Here is a 22,974-nt window from a genome sequence, read left to right as displayed (position 1 = left end):
CTTTGCGGGGGTCCATCTGCTTCTGCAGGGTGGATACAACATGTGGGGTTAAGGGGGAGGAAAAGGATGCATTTTAGGAGTAATATGAAACAGACTTCCATGAGTCTAAGAAAGACTGAGAGTGTACGGCTGAGAAAATCAGGAACAAAAAGCACAGTAGAAGTCCACAGTATGGTGGAACTTCTACAAGGACAAATGTGATCTTAGGGGGCTTTAGAACAAGGTGTATGAGGCTAGGAGGCACTCTCTCCAATTCTGTGTGGGTCATCCACCCTGAGGTTACAAGTTTTCAGGGCTGTCTCTTGACGTCTTCTTTAACATCACTCACTCCCTTGGTGATATCGTCTAAGCTCTTCAATTTAAATCCCATCTATATGTTGGTAATTCCCCCGGTGTTTATCTCAACCTAGACTAGGATGGCCCTCCCCAGGGTGGGGTAGGCCTCCTCCTATCCATTGGAGGCTTAGGTAGGAAAACAAAAAGGCTGAGCAAGGGAAAATTTCTTCTTTCTGCCCGATTGTCCTTGAAATAGGACATTGGTCTTCTTCTGCCTGAGGACTCAGAATCAGACTGGAGTTCACCATCAGCTCTCCTGGGTCTCCAGCTTGCCAACTACAAAGCATGGGACTTCTCAGCCTTCATAACCACATGAGTCAATTCCTTATCTAAATCTCATGATCAACAGATGATACATAGATAGATGATCAATAGATGATCGATAGATAGACATTTGTAACAGTACGTCCTTATACCCTGTTTGTTCTGTTTTTCTGAAAAACCCAGACTAATACACTTACCTTCTCAGTGAGGACTCCCCTGGCCATTTTAACCAAGGACTATAACATCATTTCCTCCACCTACATCTTATATGACTGCCCTGCTTTATTTTTCTTTCTCAAATACTTATCACTCTAAGTTACTTTATATTATTTATCTCATATATTTTCTGTTCTCCCCACTTAAATGTAAATTCCATGAGGTTAAATATTTTAATTCCCTGTGTTCACTGCTTTATCCTCAGTATCAAGCACAGTGCCCTAATGGGTATTCAGTAAATATTTTCTTGAGTGAATGAATGAATGAATGAATGACCCTTGAAATATTGTGCCTTAAGTGTGATAAATGAAGAAGAATATTGCCACACTGATTTTTTTCTTTTTCTGGGAGTTTTTTTGTGAATGAAAGAACTTCAAATCATATCCCACAAAGAAGAGAAGAAAATGAGTATTTTTAGCCTAAGGAAGAGGAAACAAGAAGGAGTTAGAAGAGGAGAATGGAAGTTGGTCTGATATGGTAGATAGCTTCAAATATTTCAGGGCTCTATTAAGAAAAGGGATAATCCTATTCTATTTGTATTTCTAAATGATCAACTGGTATAAATAAATGGAAATTACAGGCAAACAGATTGCAATTCAATTCAGCATTTTTTACATAGCCCAAGCTTTCCACTAATATCTTAGGCTTCCATTGAAGGAGCAAGTTTCTCCTTCTCGAAGGTTTAAAATGAATGAAAACTTCATGGAATCTTAATATTATGCCAGACTATACACATTTATTCTGAGAATGAAATCATATGGTTGCCTAGTACTGAACATGGAGGACATATTTACAAATGAAGGAGAGAAAAAAAACTCAATAGCTTCCAAATATGAATCTGATTTAGTAATTTTTCCAGCTTCATAAACCAGTTGAAAAAGTTTTAATACCTGTAAGTACTGTTATATGGGAAAAAATTCCCAGGGCGCCTGGGTGGCTCAGTCATTAAGCGTCTGCCTTGGGCTCAGGTCATGATCTCAGAGTCCTGGGATTGAGCCCCGCATCAGGCTCCCTGCTCAGTGGGAAGCCTGCTTCTCCCTCTCCCTCTCCCACTCCCCCTGCTTGTGTTCCCTCTCTTGCTGTGTCTCTCTCTGTAGGATAAATAAATTAAAAATCTTAAAAAAAAGGAAAAAATTCCCAATTTCTCTCTTAAATTTTGATACCATCTTCTGAACCCTTCTTTACTCTCCTTTTTTCTCCCCAACACACACACACACACACACACACACACACACACACACACACACACACATTCATGTTCTAATCATTATAATTATAGGTTACTGACTCTGATATTTCTAGAATTCTCTCAATCTTTCCTCAGATTTAAGTTAAAAACAGAGGCTAAAGGGTGCTGCTGGAACATCTCCTTTAGATATATATATAAAAAAATTTAAATAGCCAATTTAGAAAAGAGTAGTATAGTACTCTAACTTCCTTTCAAAAGCTGAAATTCCATGCTACTATCCTTTCTGTCAGTGGAAAAGAACCCCATGTATCTGAAGTGAACTCTGTCTCAAGGAAAGAGACCACAGGTTTCCTTTGCATCTTCCAACAGGGCCAATTAAGGCAACTAATACTCAATAAACATTGACTGTCAAATACATAGATTCCTAAAGACCTAGCATATAGGAAACAAACTGAGGGTTGCTGGAGGGGAGATGGGTGGGCGGATGGGGTAATTAAGTGATGGACATTAAAAAGGGCACGTGATGTGATGACCACTGGGTGCTATATACAACTGACAAATTACTGAGCTCTACATCTGAAACTAATGATGTTGGCTAATTGAATTTAAATTAAAAAAAAAGAAAATAAAGAATATAAATAAAATAAAAGAAAAGAAAAGCATTTGTCTCTATCCTATCTTCCTCATTTTTAAAGGTTCCAAAGGACTTTTATAAAAAGACATGATAATTTAAATAAACCAATATATTAATAATCATGCTATGAATTGATCTCCTAGGATTAGAACTGTCCTACTTCATTTAGATTGCCTTTAATAGAGTTAACTATCTTTTCTAATTTTCTTGATTACAGTTCCGTATATAATACATTCATTAGCTTGGTCATCTTTTCCCCTTCAGATCTGGGTAAAACTGGACTAATTCCCATTTTGCATCCTATTGAAAATCTAATTCAAACTTTAAGGAGGAGGTAAAGTGGGGATGTGTTTGGGGTGGGGAGGGTAGGTTCTTGTGTTATGACTTACCTCCCAATTTTTACTTCTGCTAGATTAGTTAGTGTCTTTCACCTCACTGTCTTCACTAACTGTCAAGTTGTACACAATCTCTGCCATATGAGTCATTCAGCCCCCTGTCCTTGATTTCCACCAAAAAAAGGGGGGAGGAGAAAGGAAACAAACAAAAAAGATCATTCAGAAATCCTTTTGTGTATCACAGACTTCAGAGAAGGTTTTGGAGTAACAGAGGGAGTTTTAATCATAGCAATACACCTCAGAACTGATTATCAGACATCTCTCTTCTTCAAATGTCCCTTTCTACTAAGTGAATCCCAGCTCCCAAAAAGTCCTACAGTTCTTCCCTCTTTGTTTTCCTTCACCCACAAATCCCTTCTTATTTCTTAAATAGAGCAGTATGGCAATGCTAAGATTTATTAGAAATCCAGTAAAACAGTCTTAGAGTCTTCTTTGGTACCTCCCTTTTTTATATCCCCTATAATCTATTCTAGTCCTTCAAACATCATTCAGAATGAACTCCTTTTCTTTCTTGCTCTCTGGTCTCTAGCTCAATTCCACAAATCTACCACAGCTTCTCTCTCTCTGTCCCCTTCAATACATAGTCTGACCAAACGCATGACAATGTATTTGCTCAGACTCAGTCCCTGCTTAAAACCTTGCCAGCAATTTCTCACTTCTCATTTAGAGATTTGAAGATCTCTTATACCTTCAAATCTTAGAGATTTGACGATTGCATAGACCCATTCTGTATCTTTCCAAGTTAATTTCCTAATGCACACCTCATAGCTCACACACAGTCTCATCACTGCCTGTACCATTTTGTCTTTGGTCTTGATATATGCACAGTCTAGGGCAGTCCCCTGTATCTCCTTTCTTTATTCAAATCCTATGCATATTTGAAGACCATCCCCCAATCCCACCCCATCTAATAGATTTCAAGCCTAAAATTCTCTCTTCTTTTACCAAATTATTGTTTAGATAGCAATACACAGAAATCCAATTACTTCAAGTATTTTTGTTTATTTGTATGTTCGTTTCCCAAATTTGACTTGAAAAGAATAAGGAAGACTCTATTTTATTTGTGTTTATGTCTTCTTATATAGCCAATGCCAAGTCTGGACATACAGTTGCTATTTTAGTTTCCTGAACAGTTTGACATCTAAAAACTTGGGCTGGGTATGGCTACCGTTTACTACCTGTGAGATCTCAAGGCAAATTTCTTAACTTCTCCAGGCTTTTGTTTGTAAATGTGAGTGACAAAGGTCATCACAAAGAATAATTGATACAATGTATGTAAAGCACTTATAGTGTCTTTGGCATTTTAGCCAGGCCATTTTAAAGGATCAAGTAGAAAGAGCATTTGAAGTCATCTACACCAACACCTTCATTTCTCAGGGAAGAGTATTAACCCCAGAGTCTTAGAGCCTTCTTCTAGGAGAAGCAGTTGGTGCCTTTCTCAAGATAATTATTGATTTGGGGCTGATCAAGGACTAGGACCCAGCTTCTGACTTTCAGCCCATTTCTCTTTCTGCAGCATCCCAATGCCACCAGAATTTATTTGGAAGCTGGAAAACCTTCATGTGATTGACAAAACTTTAAATCAATGTACTTGGGGTATTGTGGAAGATTCTAGAGGATAGTTTTAAGATGCTTTTAGGTCATTCTGATAACAATTTAATTTAAAAAATCAATAAAGAATTAAAAGATGTTATCTGCAATTCTAAACAAGAGGACACAGCTAAATCGTTTCTCTCCCTTAGAAGAAAACAAAATGAATTTTAGTATTTACTCTCTCAATGCTCTTTACCTCCAAACCCTCATCATAAGTTTTGCGAAAAGTATGTGGGTGTCTTATTGTAGTGAGCATTATGTAACACGTGGAATTGTTGAATGTTGTGCACTTGAAACTAATATAGCATTGTATCTCAATTATACTTAAATAATAAAAACAAATTTACAAGTAAGTACGTGTGTCTATGTGTGTTTACATGTGCCATGGTTGAACAAGCCCATATAAGTGTGTGGACATGAGCAGATTCGTTTGCTCATTGAACGGGAAAGAAATCTACATCATCTGCTGGATTGGTTACTACATTGACATCCTGACCTTTGACAACCCCAGAAACAAAGAGGCTCCACAAAGAAGACTGGGTAAATCCAGACAGAATACTGATTAGAGGAGATCCCTGTAGCTTATCTCTTACCTGCAAGAATATCAGGGACAGTGGGTGACTTCAAGAGACCATCAGAGATTCATTACTCCTGTAGTACAATCTGAAAAGGTTAAGCCCCACCACTCAGTGCACAGTGGGTATTTTCAGTCTCCATCCGGCTGTATTGCCCCCACCATCTTGGACCAGGCCTCTTTCTCCCCACCTACACACATGCTGCCTCCTGCACACGTATACATGCACATACTTAGAAACCTTAGGGTTTCCACTCTGCTTGTAGAAACTGCCTAATGTTACCTAAAGCAGAATCCCATTGGGAAATTGACTCACTTCCTGGGAATTCCAAAGGAATAGAAATAAAACCTGTATCTTCTATGCTCAGATGAGCAAGGAAATTTTAGAAACTAGAATTTACCAAATATTTTCCATGTTTCAACTACTCCTCTAGGGCTCTAACATGGACAGTATTGTTTATTTCTGTCATATTTATAACTCTATGGTCAGCTCCTATTATAAAACCCACCAGATTCTCAAAAAATATTTAGTAAATTATTTCCAAATGAACTTGTCCAAGGTCACACAGTAAGTAGCAAAACCAGAAATCAAACTAGGATGTAACTGACTTCAAAGACATACTTCTTAGGCACTAAACTATACCACCTCCACTCCTACATTGTACATCCCCTGAAAATCTGTAACCTTCTTGTTATGGGCTGAATGTTTGTGTCCTCTTAAAAGTCATATGTTGAAGCCCTAATCCCCCAGGTGACTGTATTTGGAGATGGGGCCGCTAAGGAAGTAATTAAGATTAAATGAGCTCAGAAGAATGGGGGCTCCAATGCAATAGGATTAATGCCCTTAAAGAAGAGACACAAGAGAGCTCTCTCCCCACCTCTCTACATTTATAGTCTGAGGAAAGGTCACATGAGAATATAACCAGAAGGCAGTCATCTGACGGCCAGAAACAAATCCTCATCAGAAATCAAATCAGCTGGAAACTTGACCTTGAACTTCTAGCCTATAGAACTGTGAGGAAATAAATTTCTGTTGTTTAAGCCATCCAGTCTGTGGCATTTTATTATGGCAACCTGAGGTAGACTAATACAATTCTAATACCTAAATTTCTCCAGCCTTGAATTTTATAGGACTCTGTGTCCTGAGTTATTCTTGTGCACAAGCGGGTTTATGCCACAAGGAAAACAATATATATCATATGAAAATATAGGAAACCATCACCCATTTAATATACAGTCATGTGCAGAACTCCCATATATTCAAAAAGAAGAAAACAATGTTTTTCTATCAAGCTCTACCCATACCACCCACCCACCCCCAGCTGAAACTTTAAATGAGAAGGAAAGGTGGATAGATTGTGACAAAAAATTCAGTGTTATTGTATATTCAAAACAGTTATTGAAAACATATTGATGGAGAAATGATTCATAATTTGGATAAGAGTAAGCTGAATATCAAAGCAGTAGTATCTTTTTACCTCAAGCATTCTCCCCAATTTCTACTTTTTTACACAGTAGATAACAAGATCTACAAAGACATATTTATAGCCACACAGCATAGCGCCAAGCTGAAGGGAGCCCAGAGCCCTCTGACAATGCTGCAGTCTCCCTCTCTGGAACTTTGGAACTTTGGACAGCTCCAGACCTCACCAAGGGCTTGTGGGCAGTACTCTCACACATGCATGTTCTGAGGGCCATGTAGGAAAATGAGACGAGGTCAAACTCATCTGAGCACCTTTCCAAATGGCCTCCACTTCAGTAAAAATATTTGAAGGGTATACATATAATAATTTGGCACTCTTGTGGAAAGATTCCCTGTGGTCTGATGGTACAAACCATTGCACAGCCTGTTCCATGGATATTAGGCTCAAAATTATTCAGTACAGTGTCCCCAGTAACTAATTTATCGTAGAAACACAGTAAATCATCCTTTCCTGCATCAACACAATTCCAATTAGACATTTGCAGACAAGAAATCTGCACTTGCCTAGAAAACTCTTCTCAACACTGAAGAACATGACAGTCTGAAATTAGGATCCCACTGAAATGTTTCATCAGGCAGACCTAGTTTTGCTATAAAGAAGCTACCTCCCACATGTATCTGAAACTTATTTATTCCACCCCCAAATGGGTGACTGGCCATAATATAGTCATCACTGTAATGGAGAATGGATCTTGCTCAGAGGCATCCTCCTGATGCACATACACTCAATAGTCATAAGATTGTAGAATGTTAGAGATAAGGAGTGACAGGCAATCATTCAGCCCAACTGTTTCATTTTAGAAATGAAAGTCCAGAGTGTTCAAATAACTTACCAAAAGTCACACAGGTAAGTCAAGTGAATTATATTTCTTTAATAATTTCCTTTTTTCATACAAACCCCCTCTCTGCCTACCTCCTCCCTCTTCTCTGGCCCTAGCCCTTGTTTCACTATGGCTTCAGTTGTAGATGACAAGGGTGGTGACATCACCCAGGCAGCTATCTTCCTGCAAACAGATTCTCACCGGAAAACTGGCACTTGGAGCCTTGGCAAGGAATGTGCTAAAGCAGGAGCAGAGAAGTGGCCACCATCTGGACAGCATGATGCTTGGTGCCAAATGGGCCCCAGCCATAGGGAAGGAAGAAAAGGGAAGGGTGTCATGCGACTGCACACATTTATTTTCACTTTGAGGGGATTTGTTAGTAACCATGTTATTTGAGTGGAAGCTGTTGTAGGTGGTTCTGATGGCTGACAAATGTGTAGGCAAGGATGAAACAAGGTGAGTGGTAGCCAGGCAATTTGCAAAAGATTTGTGAGCCAGAAATAGTCAGTGGTGTCTGATTACCACGTATGACTGAAAGGATGCATGTTTAAATGGTAAAACTATGTGTATGCTTCCCCCCTTACTTTCCTCTCCCTTTTTAGAAAAGTAGTAAGCATAAGGATTTTTCTGACAGTACCTAGAAAAAAACCTTATGTTTAGCACAACCCACTGACATCCCTCTCTTGTCGCTAGCTTTTAATCATATTAACATTTTCCTATGCTACAGCTCTGTGTTCCACCTATGAAAACTATACTTCTGTACAGAATGGTTTTCAGTGGTCAGTTAGAAGCATCAAAGTTGGTACAGATGCTTTCCTCTGAGTGATCCTGGTTTTCTATGTACATATTGCTTTGGCAATAGTTTTCAAGTAATGTATACCTTAACTCTTATTGTCCGTGTTTGTTATGTAGATGACTCCAGTGAACTGCAGCCTAAAGAGGGTATGGGTGTTTTAAAGTGTCTTCCACTTTAAGAATCATGTTGAATTTTCCATAATATATCCACAATCTATCATCTCCATTGTTTGGCATTTTAAAGTTTACAAAACACCTTCACATACACGGTGCCATTTTAATTTTGACAGTAATAATATGTTTTTGGCAGTTCTTCCTACTTGATAAAAATACTAAAAGCCTTGCCAAATAGAACTCAGCCCCTGAGGAGCATTGTGGCATGTGGAGGAAGCCTCACTTTGGATCACATGGACTTGGATTTGACACTCAAAACTTCAGGGTAACACCTGAAGAAGGTAACACCCCAAGCTTCAATGGTAGCAATCCCTGCTTCTAAGACTCATATGCGTCCAAATAATGGGAAGATCCTTGGCACGGTGTGGGGGCGCCTGTCTATGTCTTTTTCCCTTCTCAACTAACTCCAGGCCTCATGCATTTCTATTACACATGATGCCTTCCCCCTCCTTTTTTTTTTGTCCTTTTTATAACCAGTGAGACACATTCTGAAATATCTGTATGAGATGAAGAAAATAAAACCTTTGGCCATGGAATGTATCCATGAGAAATAGTTGATACAAGGGGAAAATATTATGCTCCAAAATGGAGCTAACCAGCCCAATCAACACTATTATTAATTATTAACTTAATATGGTCACTTTCTTTTTATTTTTTTAAAGGGCTTTAAGACATACATCATAAGTAACCAGAAGTTAATATTTCTTTTTTTTCTGTGTTGCAGTTATTTAAATTTTTTATTTAGTAAAAAGTTTGCTACTCATAACCAAAATGCTGAAATCTAATAAGCTTCTTCTTCTGAAATGATTTTATTTTATTTGTTGCTACAGTAATATAAAATCTAATGACCAAGACAAAAAAAATGCATCTGCTCCAGCTGATCCATTCAAATTCTGTTCAAGCTGGGGTAATAGCCTCAAGGCAAAATCCTCAGTACTTGGAATAGCCTTTCAGTTCATCAGGATTCAACCTCTGTGAAATAAAACGGTGCCTTTAATAGTTAATTCTACAGTCAAGGATAAGTCACTGCATCCCTACTAATAGGAATTCATTTGTTACATTGTGTCTTTCTTCGAATATTACCAAGGCTGGGTGACCACATAATTTCATTACTCTTCAGCAGAGCATCTAAGTAGGACTCAAATACTGGAGGCAGAAGGATTTCCTCCTCCTTAGGTGAGGGATGCTTCTGTCTGCTCTTCCCGTTTCTTTCCACATGGAGGGTGCTAGGCTGTCTCTCCTAGCTTCCCTTTTCCCCTTCATGTCATCTTTTGGCTAACTCAAGCCTATTAGTCTTGAAGGGAAAATTTGGAAAGCAGAATCCTGTCTACTTCTCCGAATTTCTGTTCAAGAAATGACTGTCCCACTGGTCTGTAATCTGGTAACCCAAGACACCTGGGACAGAGGAAACTTCCATAAATCCAAAAAGCATATGACCCAACTAGACAGAATAACCAAAAGCTGGCATTTAACCTTGTAACTGCAGCTTTTTAACCAAAAGTTACTTTGATCTCCTATAGCTATAATGGAGTTAGTATCTACCTTTTGAAAGGACAATAGTATTCACTATTTAGTATAATTTCTTGTATATTTATTTTACTGAATAAAGTCTTCTACTCCAACTCCAAAATATAAACTCCTGACAGGAAAGAAGCCACTAATCAAACTATATTTCATTTTTAAAGCATATTCACAATCTAATCTAGCTGCCCATTTATATATATATAATTTATATTATTTTATATAAATATATAAATTTGTATAATTTATGTTATACAGAATTAGACTTGATGTGATAGAGAGAGGGAAAGAGAGATGAAAATTTTATCTATCAGATTTGAATTTCCAAAAGTCATGAGATGGGATATCTTTTTTCTAATTCTAACTACCCAGGTGATATTAAATATAGGATAAGGGAATTTAAAAATCAACTATAAATAATATGTCTCATCAGTCATACTTATAACTTTTTGAATATATACATATTAGGATAAACTTCCAAACAAATATTTATAAATCAAAGAAATTGAGTCACTTTAGAAAACATTTCACCCTTTTCATGCCTAAAGTACCCCAAATATCCAGGCACATGGGTATTGTGAAGTACTTTACTTTAAGCCCAGCATATTTGGCAATGAAAGAATAGGCCAGAAATGTTTTCGTGTGTTCAGGTATTAGCTATTGTTCACAGGTAGCAGGTGGATATTTCCCTCCCTGGTCCTGAAAAGTCATCTTAAATCCAGCTCATCAGGCAGGCCATAGAGAACCTGCTTCAGCCCCAGAGGCCACTGGGCTCTGTCCAGCCTGCTCTTCTCTAGATCAAGTAAACTGTGTGCACATTTAACTCTTCCTCGCTGTGTCACTCATCCTACCCTTTCAGTATATTTTAGGCAAAGTACAAAAATTCAATTTCCCTTCAGAATTACAATTCAGAGCTCCATTTAATTCGACAGCTTTTCCCTCCACTTATGATAAAAATGAGCAGCTTCATATTAGCCAAAAACAAGGAAAAAACAATGTCTCTCCCTTACTTTGGAAATATATAGTTATGAGGTATATCACAAGAATAAAGATACAATAAAGAGCTGACGAACGTATATCTAAACACATTGCAAAAAAATTGATTAAGGAAAGTGCCATTATTTCAGACCTTATTTCATCAGAAATCTTGAAGGGTTTATATCCTAACATAAATTTACCTTTATGCAATCTGTTTACATATACACTTTAAAGTATATTGACAGGTTCAACAGGAATGTTAACATCAAAGCAATTGAGGAAAGCAGGTGTTTTAAGTTTCATTAAGAGACTATAAAGTTTTATCTACTTTTATTTGGTGCATGTTTTAAGTTATTATAGTGCATGTGTTATGTGATGCCTACTATATGGTCTTCCTAAATATATTTGCATAGTTAGTTTATATGTTCCATGCATCTTATTTCAGAATACAAAAGGAATCATTACAAAATATTTGCTATAAAATGGGTCATGAGGATTGATCAAGTTGAGAACCACGACCCTGTTGGGCTGGACCCCATGACTCATCTCCCGGCAGTCTTCTCCTGCGCACCCAAAACTTCTGCCCTCCTTGCTGCTTCTCAGACACACCATGCCAGCTTTTGTCGCAGGACATTTGCACTTACTATTCCATTGCCTGAAATACTTTCCCCAAGTTATTTATTTGGGCTCACCCCCTTTATTTGGGTCTCTGCTCAAAGATTACCTTATCAGAAAGGCTATACATGGTCATCCTTTTAAAACAGTTCTCTGCACTGACTCATACAGCATTGATTATCCTCACACTTACTCTACCTATTATGGGCTGAATGTTTGAGTCTTCTCAAATTTATATGTTGAAGCCCTAATGTCCAGGTGGCTATTTTTGGAGATGAGGTCTCTAAAGAAGTAAGTGTGGGGCGCCTGGGTGGCTCAGTTGGTTAAGCAACTGCCTTTGGCTCAGGTCATGATCCTGGAGTCCCAGGATCGAGTCCTGCATCGGGCTCACTGCTCAGCGGGGAGTCTGCTTCTCCCTCTGACCCTCCCCCCTCTCATGTGCTCTCTCTCTCTCTCTCTCATTCTCGCTCTCTCAAATAAATAAGTAAATAAAATCTTTAAAAAAAATAAAGAAGTGTGGTTAAATGAGGTCATAGAGTAGGGCCTTAATCTGATAAGTGCCCTTACATGTAGAAATGTCAGAGAGCTCCCTTTCTCCCTCTGTGCATTCACAGAAGACTACATGAGCACACAGCAAAACGGTAGCCACCTACAAGCTAAAAGAGGCCTCAGAATGAAATCTACCCTGCCTGCTCCTTGATCTTGGACTTCTGAGACTCCAGAACTCTGAGCAATAAATTTTTATTGCTTAAGCCACCCAATCCGTGGCATTTTGTTATGGCAGACTGAGCAGACTAATACAGTACCCTATTGTCATAGTTGCAAGGAGGAAAAATATGTCTTAAAATATCCTGATAAAATATGTCTTTATTATACGTATCATGACCTATCATTACATTTCTGTCTTGGTATGCCTCTCATCGAGAAAGGAGGGAACATGAGAAAAGGTCTTTGTCTTGTTCATCGTTGAACTCATGGTAGTGTAGATATTTAGCAATGAATGTTAAGTAAATGAATTTTAAAGTAATATTAAGTCTATTTTCTGTTATTTTATTATCCCTTTCTCTTTGTCTGAAATGGCAAGATTTTTCCAAAACAAAAATCAAGGGAAAAATTCATGTTATGTGTTCTCTGGTTTGTAGTTATGAGACACAGCAAGAATATGAAATGTACTTCTCTAGTGTCCAAAATAGAGCATACCACCACCACCTGTGATATTGAAGTGAGGAAGAAACAGGGGAGAAAAGAGCAAAAGGAAAGTATGAACGTTTCATGAGCAAACAGGGAAGCCATTCCAATTTAAAATTATTTTTGATAATGTATAATATGTAAGATAGCATGGAAATAAGACAAAAATACACCATTTCTTGCTATTTTGGAGGGAAGAGCAGTTACATTTTCTCTTATAGTTGTCAAATGTGTTCTTCCTGTATTACATGGATCCATAATAGCCAGCTAGAATCTGTGGGCTGACAATTCTATTGATAGACTTGAGCAACACACTGCATGCAGTCTGTCAAGTTTCACATTTACATCTCAAGCTCTAATCTGTTTTTCTTTCCTTCGTGAAATCAATTCTGTAGCAATTAAATAACCAGCCTACAAGGCATTTTAATAACCCAAGCGTTTATCTATATATAGCCCAGAGAAGGAAAGGTAATTAGAACTGACCTACTAGAGCTGGTGCATGGAGACATGTTAGACAAATCAGTGCTTCATCATTACTTTAAGGAGGTACCACTAAATCTGCTTCATTCTTGATTCAATTCTTCTCAGTGACATGCTGTTGAGTCCTTTTATCTGATTCCTAACAGACTCTAAAATGGTTGTCATTATCTGGGATTTTGTTTCATTTTCTGTGAATTTAAGGCATCACTGAAATAGACTCTGTTTTTAGCTGTGGGATGATATTGTCACATGCACACAGCATTGGATGAAGTAGGCTTTTAAAGATATGAAAAGGCTCAAAGAAAATGACTTTCCAGATTCTCATCCATTTGAGTGTTTTGAGCTGAGCCCCACAGGTTGAAAATTTCTTGTCTAAGTTATTTAAGAAAAAAAATAACAAGGAATTGCCACAAGAGTCAAGGAAATTTTATTGTCTTTCTCTTTGAAAATTTAACTTACTACCTCAGATCTATAGCTTGTGTATGGGACAGTTATGGCAGGGTCTAAAAAGCACAGAATCTGGCTGTAAAAGATCCAACTCTAACTCGTGGCTCTGCCTCTAACTAGCTATCTGAAGTCATTAAAATCCTGGAGCCTGGATTTTCTCACTGTATAATGGTAGTAAAAATACCACTTTTTGATTATAAGATGCACATTTTCTCCATTTTAGCAAATGAAGTTGAGATGCATCTTACAATGTATGGTTGCTTTTGATAATCCACGTTAGTGTTTGTGACCAAGCTACTGCATAGGACTGCCCTGGACCCCAGAACTGTGAAGATGAGTACTTACTTGGTCACGACCCTGTCACCACCTTCCCAATCCATCTCTCTGGCTGGTTTCACACAGTCCCTTTGTTCCAACTCCCTAAACCCAAGTTTGGAGGCCTCTGGACTGAGAACTCAGGGATTTAATATGGGGCAAGTATGGCGCAGGGCAAGGTAGATTTCCTTCATCTATTACCTAGTTCTATTACCTCTTTACTATGTTAACACACCTACTACAGACACTTCAAGTATTAAGTCACATAGAGAATACTTAACAAACTCATCTGGGGCGAAGGGAAAGAAAATACATTTACAATAAGCATAATAAAATTATTTCTAGGTAATTAAAACATATTTTGTCATGTGTTTTATTAGATAGAATTATTTTTTGCTTTCATAGTGGTACATTTTTAAAAAAGTACATTTGTAATGCTTGGCATGATAGATTCAATGAAATAGAGTACCTGCAGCAGGGTTAGATGAGATAATGTAGGTGAAAGTGCTTTGTAAATGACAGAAGTCAATCCAAATGAAAAATATGGTAGTAAGACATAGTCAGGAATCAGCTGAAAGATAACAAAAACCACTCTAGGTATTTTAAGCATAAAGGAAATTTTCAAGATTTCTACAGAATCAGTGGGAGGACAGAAGAGCAGGCTCTAGACATTTCTTCTGGGAAGAACTCTCAGAATACCAAAGTAGCGTTAGGCTATGAGGACCTTTGCTACCTCCACCACAGTCAGAAAGGTGGGGAATCAGGAAGTTATCTCTGCAAACCTTAACTCCAAAAATATGCTATCTTAACTACACTCCAGAGATTAGGGAATTACCACCAGGATTGTTCACTCCAGAGCCTGCAACATACCAGATAAATAAATGTCTCATACTCCATGGCCTTCTTCTCCACTAACACAACTAATGACAGGTCGCAGGGTCCTGTGCTAACACAGTCACAGAAACACCCACTGCTTCCATGACCATGCTTGACAGCAAAAAACAGAAGAAGCACCTGAAAGACAATCTCAGATTTATTTCTCCCTTTGCATTTCAGGGGGGTGCACCTAACTAGCCAAACCAAAATCACACTTAGACCCTTAGCTACAAAGAAGTCTTAAATGTAGTTTCCAGTTTTACAGCATCAGAATATGAGGAGGCACACTAGATTGAGGGAGAAACAAATGTAAAGAGACAATTTAGAGGATTTGGGGAGTAGCAGGAGACCACATCTCCCTCCCACCCTTAAAATGAGAAAACCTACACAATAATAGTTTTCTTTAAAAATCCAACCAAGAGCTGGGATTTAAAATCTGTCCCATTGCCTGTGTTTGTGTGATCTACAAGCTAAGAATGTTTTTCATATTTTAAAGGATGGAGCAACATAATAAGAAGAATGTGTGATAAGGGCGCCTGGATGGCTCAGTCAGTTGGGTGTCTGACTTCAGGTCAGGTCATGATCCTGGGGTCCTGGGATCAAGCCCCATGTCTGGCTCCCTGCTCAGCAGGGGGTCTGCATCTCCCTCCGCCTCTGCTCCTCCCCCGTCTTGTGTATATTCTCCCTCTCAAATAAATGAGTAAAATTAAAATAAAAGAAAAGAATATGTGGTAGACCATATGGGGCCACAAAGCCACACACAACAAGAAAATTTTGCTGATCCCTAATCTGGAGGTTGGCATCTGAGACTTCCTTGATTTGTGTCCTAATGAATTTCTGACCTCATCTGTAGAACACAATGTCCAGCCATAGCACACTACTTAAAGTTACCCAAAAACATGTTTTGCTTTTAATATACCCACAGCTTTCAACCTGCTATTTCTTTTGCCTACCATGACGTGATCAGATGCTTATTTCAGAAAATTAACTCTGGTGACTGTTCCAGGGATGGGTTTTGATAGGTTGTAGGGATAAAGGTGGGATCAGGACAGGATTCAGGAAGAAGGTCAGTGGTTCAGGGAATGATAACAAAGGTCTGAAAAAAGCACACATGATGGTGTAGTGGAGAAAAATAAGAAGGTTTTGTCTTAGTTTGGGATGCTGTAGCAGGTATCATAGACTAGGTGGCTTAAACAACAAATATTTATTTCTCATAGTTCTAGAGAATGAAAGTCTAAAATCAGGGTGCCAGCATGGCTAGATTCTTGGTGCGAGCCCTCCTCTTAGTTCACAGACAGCTGCCTTCTCACTCTTACCTCAACATAGTGGAAAAAGAAAGCTCTGGTCCCTACATCATCTTATAAGGGCACAAATCCCATCCTGGGGGCTTCACCCTCATGACTTCATCTAAACCTAATTACCCCCAATATCATTACATAAGGGATTAGAGCTTTAACATACTAATTTGGGGGACACAACGCCTAGTCTATAGCAGATATGGAGCATATTTATTAGTTATGGGGACCAAGGAGTGTAGGAAGCCAACAAAGCTTGGGAATGTTGTAAGAGTATGAATGGTACTATTGGCATTCACAGTAAAGCAGTTCTGGGAGGAAGATAATGGGTTCAACTTCCTAGCTCTTGCATTTGTAGTTTCTGTGTGATGCATCCATGTGTAAATATCTTGTAAGCAGTGAGACATAATATTCTGAAATTGAGTGAAAGGTCTACATTGAAGATAGAGTTTTGAATGACTGATTTAGCACTACGAGTGTAGACAAGATCATTGTGGTCAAGACTGGAACCCAAGGAACACTAACCTACATGGGGCAAAAGAAGTAAAGCTGCCAATGAAGGAGACTGAGAAGTAATCAGAATAAGAAATAACTAGGACAAAACGGTGGCAACAGAAATGACATAAAAAAGAGTATGTTTCATGGTGCCAAGTGCTGTAGAAAAATCCGGACCAAGAAAGATTGAGAATTGTTACTGAATTGGCCATTAGACAGTATCAACAGGATATCACCATTCTCCTCCTGGGGTCTGGGAATTAGCGAAGTGCAGAAAACAAGTATAGGCTCATCAGAGAACTACACTATAATTGTTAAGAGCTCTAGATTCAGACAGTCGTGGCTTTATATTCTGGATCAGCTCCTTATTTTCTGTGTGACCTAATTTACTTACCTTTTCTAGATGGCAGTTTCCCCATCTTTAAAATGGAAACTACACTAATTACATATGACTATTTTGAGATGTTCATAAAATAATAGATGTTAAAGTGCTTAAAATGCATCAAATATTTAATAATCAATATAAATTATTATTTATCAAATACTATCAAAGTTGTGGGTTTATAAGAAGACAGGATGATAGCTACAGGGGCCCAAGATCAAAAGAAAAATGTAGTTTTCAGTTTTGAAAAGTAGGAATACTTATAGACTATAGACTTGATGTTTGTAGAAATAGAGCTTATAACTGATCAAGTATACTCCTAAAGGATATAGAAAAGGATAAAGTCAAAAGCACAGCTGACAAATCAGAATCAATTTTTAAAAAAATTCAGTTCATAGGTGCGTATGTATGAGAGAAATGTGGAGTGGGAGTAGAGTTGAAAGAGGAAAGAGATATTGGAAGATGAGGGAGTTCCCCTCTGGTTAATAAAATTACTGAGAAAGCCAGTTTAAAGCTTCCCAAGAGACCCATCTATATGAGGTGTTAAAATATCACTGGAAAAAAATTATTCTTAACTGAACTTCTCTCAAAGAGAGACTGCAGTATTATATGTGAAGAAGGCAAATTTGGTTGTTTCTTGAGGCGGGGGAAAGTAAGACATCCTTCTCTTAGCCGGCAAGGCTTGTCTCAAGTATTAACAGAAGGTGGTTAAACTACTTTCCAAGAAGGGAGGCTCTGATGACCTGATGTGCGAGTCTGGGGCCAGAGTGGAAATCCATGGAATAACAGACGAAAAGCTGAACCTGCCCTTGCTGGTGCTATCTGAACAGCACTGGTTTGAAAGGCTCTAAGGCACCAGCCTGTGTGGGGTGCTCAAATCTTGGCGTCCATTAGGAATGGAAATTTTCTGGAGAAGATCCAAGTGATGGGAAGTGGGTTAGGGTCATTGAAGAGTCGTGGAGGTGATGAGAGATTCTGTGAGAAATGTGAAACAGCAAGGGAAGTTAGAAACTATACAGAGGCTTGATCCAACAAGAGAAAAGGGAAAGATCAAGTGACCAGAACTCTCTGTACTTTCTTACCTTCTCTTTAAGGTCTTCCATTTTGCCAATTCCTTCTGCTGATTTTCTTTGAAACTATGTCTTCCTTCCCTCTTTCTTCCCCCTCTTTGCCACTCCACCTCATCCTTGGCCTTTATCTTAGTTCGGTATCCACCTGGGTGCACTGCTTCGCTGAGCTCTGCAGGTGAACACTGGCTTATTTGGTCTTATTGGCAGGATATCATGCTTTCCTTTGTGCTGGGCAGAAAGGAATGATAAATTCCAATTTCAATGACCAAAAAATGTAGTCTAACGTATTTAAATGTGTCTTCCTTTTCATACATAGATAGTTTGGCTCTCATATTTTGCTCAGTCCCCTCATAGACTTGCCCATATCAAAGCCCTTTCAGTCGATCCAGTATAAGAAGAATCAAGCAGTTTGTGTTAAACATGTATATTCAAGCCAGAGAATTAACTTCAAAATAAGACATTTCCTAGGAATAATGACTGTTATAGTTAATGACCTGTAGCATTCGGTCTGTCAACTCCTCCCCGCTGGTTAGTACTCCCTTAGGAAATGCCCAGTGTCTCAATCATTATTGACTAATTACTCCAGCTTTCCTGGATGCTTCTGTGTTTCTATGACATCACACCTCCAACAGCTGTGTTTGGTTATCCACTAACCAAATGCTGTTGTCTAATTTCAGATCCTTCCAGACTAATATTGATTGATGCTTTAGTTTACTTTCACATAATTACCAAAAAAATTTTTTAAAGAAATAAGAATATACCATAAAGTGCAACTTCCCACACAATGCAGGCTTTCTCTCTGAGATAACTATCTACGAGTCCTGGAATACTAAGCAAGTTAACTAACCTCTTTTGAGATTCATCTCATCATCTCTAAAATAAGGATAATAAGGGGCGCCTGGGTGGCTCAGTTGGTTAAACGTCTGACTCTTGGTTTCAGCTCAGGCCATGATTTCATAGGTTGTGAGATCGAACTCTATCAGGCTTCACACTCAGCTGGGAGTCTGCTTGAAGATTCTCTCCTTCTTGCACGCTCCCCCGACTTGTACACACACACACACACACACACACACACACACACACTCTCTTTCTCTCTCTCTAAAATAAATAACTCCTTAAAAAAATAAAATGAGGATAATAATAGCATCTGCTATCACAGGGATCTTGTAAGAATTAAAAGACAATGCAGAGAAGGCCTATAGAACAGTGTATGATAGACAATAAGTATTAAGTAAGTGGTAATTTACTAAAAAATAAACTGGTATTTACTATTTTCTTTGCTACAAATGCAGAAGGCACATAGAATGGGTATAGAAAACTGCGCTGTTTACATGCTCACCTCAATGCCAATATTTTGGGCCCTTTCTCCTAAAACAAATCCAAAAAAAGATTTACACAATGCTCATGGCTCTTAGTTCTGAGGAGGAATATAAGGAAGAAAGGGGGGAAAATCAGGACAGATTTCTTTTCTCACACAATCAGTTTTTGAGTGTAAAATTGCTTAGCCAGCTGTGCATTTTATGGCCTCCATTGCAATAATGATCTAGAAATCATGACAAATTCCATTTGAGTATGGCCTTTAAAAACTTGCTTCTATGTATTATCCCATATTATTTTCCGAAAAGTGCTGAGAAATAAATAGGTAAGATATTATTGCCCTATGTTGGGTATTAAAGAGGGCACGTTCTGCATGGAGCGCTGGGTGTTATACGCAAACAATGAATCATGGAACGCTACATCAAAAACTAATGATGTAATGTATGGTGATTAACATAACATAATAAAAAAAGAAAGAAAGGAAAAAAAGATATTATTGCCCTGTTTAACAGAAAAAGGAATGAGAAGTTAAGACTTGATCTACCTAAGTGCAGAGTGCATGATTAACACCCGCTCAGTGCTGTCATATGACCTCACACTCATTTCAATTCCATGGTGGTCCACAAGCCACCCAGAGCTTCCCAAACGATCATGCCAGTGGGAACTGAGCTCCATGTGCATACTAAAAATGCATTGAAAGTGAAGGAGAAAGAAAACAGAGTGAGGATGTACAAAATTGTATACTTTGACCAAATTATTGCCTTTCTCTTCTTTATCAGTAGCTCTCAAATGTGGCCACTGAAAGTGGTGAATGACCTGAATGAAAAAATCATGAGGTGAAGGTTCTGATGTTTTCAGACACAGATTTGTACACTCAGACTAAAGAATTAAAATTGTCTGGTGATGAGTTTGAGGCCACAAGCCCAGTGGGAAGAGCGGTAGCATGGAAGCCAGCTGGCTAGGATGCTCTGTGCCAGTCCAACACAGCTTTCTAAGAGACAGGTGCCACTGAAGTGGCCATGGCTCTGTGGTAATGTACCCTTGGGAACAACAGTGCCCTTCGGAGTGGAAGAGCTGTCATCTCTGTCAACTCTCCCCGTGTCCCTCTCCTATCCGCCTCTCATACCAACAACTTGGCCTCCCTGAAATTTGGTAGAAGAAATAATAGCCTAGGAACTGAAAAGACTCAAACATGCCTCATCTCATGTGATCTGTTATGTGAATCATTGTAAGTCAATGACCTGAGCATTTTTTTAAATTTACAAAAATCCTATTATACCCTTTAATAGGGTTCTTTTCTGAATAAAAATGATTCAGTGCTTTTAAGTACAAGATCCTTGCTGCTTATAAATGCCAGTTGGAATCTCACAAGTGTACTAAGTTATAAATGTAAGAGTAATAGACTTTTGATGGAACTGCAGAACTGTATATATTCTTTTAAATCATAGGAACAAAAATATACAGCTCCCAATTGTTATAAATAAAATCACAATAATTTACCCCTAGGCTATCATTTCAACATTTTTAAGCCAATGCATTAAAGGAAAACATATTATGAAATTTTTATGTGTTAATAACTTAAAATAGTGGCACTATTCATTTCACCGAAATGTCTGAATATAGCCTTTCACGTAGAATTTACTCCATGTCTAAGTACCAGGTAAGGTCACAAAAGAATTACTTAACAGTAAGAGCCTTGGTTCCCATTTTAATTTCTGTATGAAACTCCTGTTGACCTGAAAGAAAGTACAGTTGAAATGGGCAAATGCAGTTGGATCCCAATAATGGCAGGAGAATTGTTCAGCGTGAAATTTCAAGCCATAAAAAGCATATAATTTACTACTGTAAATATTTTGAAAATTAGGATCTGACTTATTTGCTTTAGAAAGGAAAAAGACCTTGGGAAGAGATGTGATGTCAGGAAGATTTTTATATTGCTTATCAAAATGATTTCATAGTTAGCCTTGCCATGCTAAACATGCCCTTCACCGAGAAATACCAGCCCAGGAACAAACTCATTTCCGATAAAGCTGATGCAGCTGTTTGATGCACAGAGGCACTCATAAGGATTCCAGAAGCAGGAGTAGTGTTTATTCAGTATGCTGGCAGAAAAGAATCTTTCATTTAGATGCTCAGATCATATAATGAGATTTACCGAAAAGCAATGGTGGCACCAGAAGCTGTCAAGATAAAAACAAAGGGATGGAGACTTCATTTTACATCAAGCAAGCCATTATCTCCTTACAATGGGTTCATAAAAACAGACTAGTTATGCACAGGAGCAGGGGAATTTTGATGGGTCTGTCTTGTGGCCCATAGAGCTCACTCTTTTCATATCGATATGGTAATAACATACTAGTGGATGATGTGAGAAGAGTTTGTTTCTCTATCATTAAGAGGTAACGATTTTGTGTTCACTATTCCAACAGTGGTTATTCAACTAAGAAAGGTGGTGTGTGTGTGCGTGTGTGTGCGTGTGTGTGTGTGTGTGTGTGTGTTAGGGGGAGGCGTTCCATCAAAGCATAGGCACAGGAATGGTATCAGAGGAATATGTGGTCTAGTCCACACAATAGTCATGAAAAATAAGCCATGGTTGTTCTGAATTTGGGCCCTATCCAATTTAATTGACTATCCTCCTGAGATGACAATATGAACTCTCTCTCCAGAGTGTGAAATTTAGTATCTTTTTTTTTTTTTTAACATAGGCTCCTTGCCCAGCGTGGAACCCTATGTGGGGCTTGAACTTACAACCCTCAGATCAAGACCTGATCTGAGATCAAGAGCCAGATGCTTAACCAACTGAGCCACCCAGGTGCCCCTGAAATTTAGTATCTTTAACCAAATTTTTTTTGAAATCAGTGGGCTCCACTTCCCTAGATAATGCTGTGCATTGAGCAGAATTTATTTTCAGGGCTTGGATGAAGCGACAAGCATCTCTCCAAAGTAGTGAATCTTTTCTCTTTGGGGCAGTGTGACACAAACTGAAAGGAGACCGTAAGAGTTTCCTTTCTTGGCCGTGGGCAGAATTGTGATGAGCAGATGCCAAGTTGTGGGCCATCCTTTGTGAGCCTAGCCCCACTTATTCCTAATCCAGGCCAGGTGGCCTTTGAAACAAAGAGTTAGAAGCTTTCTAAATGGAAGACAGTGTCCTGGCTGGAAGAAAGCACACTGACAAAGTCAAAGGGCAGAAGTTGCATCTTATCTGCTCTGAAAAGGACTTAGCACTTATTAGAGATGCCAATTAACTCCCTACGCAGCAATGTAAGAAGTGAACCAGAACAGCAAAAATGTATAAAGGATGCAAAGCACATTGGCAGACATTCTAAGACATTAACCTCTACAAAAAGAAAAAAAAAAAAGAAAAAGAAAGAAAGGGAAGAAAATCTTCCTTCACTGTAAAGGCCACTGCAAAGGAAAATGGCTATAGAAATTTACTCTGGAAAATCAGTCACCTTGAAAAAAAGAGTCCTTTCTCAAATCATTCTAAATACCATGTCTCTGGAGACAATTTTTACTTCATC

The 22,974-nt window shown here is 38.5% G+C and overlaps 1 long non-coding RNA gene across 8 annotated transcripts in view; it reads right to left on the bottom strand.

Moving 5' to 3' along the window:
- LOC113927345 overlaps positions 1-22,974 on the bottom strand; it is a 151,988-nt gene that overhangs the window by 67,629 nt on the left and 61,385 nt on the right. For 5 of the 8 annotated variants that reach the window (XR_003521589.2, XR_003521592.2, XR_004820227.1 and 2 more), the window contains 2 exons: positions 18,149-18,364; positions 3,029-3,137 (listed from right to left, as the gene is read on the bottom strand). This is a non-coding gene — a long non-coding RNA (uncharacterized LOC113927345). Of the gene's footprint in view, positions 1-3,028; positions 3,138-9,325; positions 9,447-17,938; positions 18,042-18,148; positions 18,365-22,974 lie in introns of those variants that run through there. The other 3 variants (XR_003521591.2, XR_003521593.2, XR_003521590.2) reach the window with 3 other exon arrangements.

The sequence above is a fragment of the Zalophus californianus genome, chromosome 7, assembly GCF_009762305.2.
Source record: "Zalophus californianus isolate mZalCal1 chromosome 7, mZalCal1.pri.v2, whole genome shotgun sequence".
Taxonomy (NCBI): Eukaryota; Metazoa; Chordata; class Mammalia; order Carnivora; family Otariidae; genus Zalophus; species Zalophus californianus.
This window is presented reverse-complemented; position numbering and strand designations above follow the sequence as displayed.